At 46.8% G+C, this 886-nt stretch overlaps 1 pseudogene; it reads right to left on the bottom strand.

Annotated features, from left to right (window-relative positions):
• Positions 1 to 512: 512 nt before the first annotated feature.
• On the bottom strand, positions 513 to 630 carry LOC124620533 (annotated as a pseudogene).
• Between the last annotated feature and the right edge of the window lie 256 nt (positions 631 to 886).

The raw sequence follows: 886 nt of genomic DNA, 5'->3' as shown, positions 1-886 counted from the left end.
CTCCCCTCTGCTTCTGAGGTAAGCAGTCAACTTGATTTGATTTACTGCTTCACAAACGCTATTTAAAATTAATCACATTTTGAAATACTGTTGTTTCTGTAAGTATTTTTGTTTGTTAGTTACCAGGAAAACCACCCTGTTAAGAAACTCTTAACGGTAGTTGACTTTTTTGGATTCGGCTGGTAGATACTAGAGGCTGAACCGAGGGCAGCACAAATAGTTTACTGGCGTCTCATGCAGTGCGCGGGTCCCAGTGCGGCTCAGCTAGTGCGTGCGGCTTGTAACGTGATTGTCTGAATAAACACACACACACACTCCGTCTTCAGGCCGCGAGTGGCCTACCGGGACCATCCGACCGCCGTGTCATCCTCAATGGAGGATGTGGATAGGAGGGACGTGGGGTCAGCACACCGCTCTCCCGGTCGTTATGATGGTATTCTTGACCGAAGCCGCTGCTATTCGGTCGAGTAGCTCCTCAATTGGGATCGCAAGGCTGAGTGCACCCCGAAAAAGGGCAACAGCGCATGGCGGCCTGGATGGTCACCCATCCAAGCGCCAAACACGTCCGACAGCGCTTAACTTCGGTGATCTCACGGGAACCGGTGTATCCACTGCGGCAAGGCCGTTGCCTGACTGTCGGAATATTCTGTTTGATTACCCTGTTTAATTTGGATAAAACGACCGTAACATCGAATACCCAATGCTGTGTTACAACAGAAATTCTTAAATACATGCACGGTAATAATGTTTCATTCTTAGATGCACAAAATTCTGAATTTGAGTGTAAAAAAAAGAAAGAAAGAAAGCATTGACTGTAACTGGAATGTTGACCTGGATGCAGCGACTGATCGAATTTTCTGTAACAAATGGTTCAAATGGCTCTGAT

This window comes from Schistocerca americana, chromosome 6 (assembly GCF_021461395.2).
Source record: "Schistocerca americana isolate TAMUIC-IGC-003095 chromosome 6, iqSchAmer2.1, whole genome shotgun sequence".
In the NCBI taxonomy this organism is placed as follows: Eukaryota; Metazoa; Arthropoda; class Insecta; order Orthoptera; family Acrididae; genus Schistocerca; species Schistocerca americana.
This window is presented reverse-complemented; position numbering and strand designations above follow the sequence as displayed.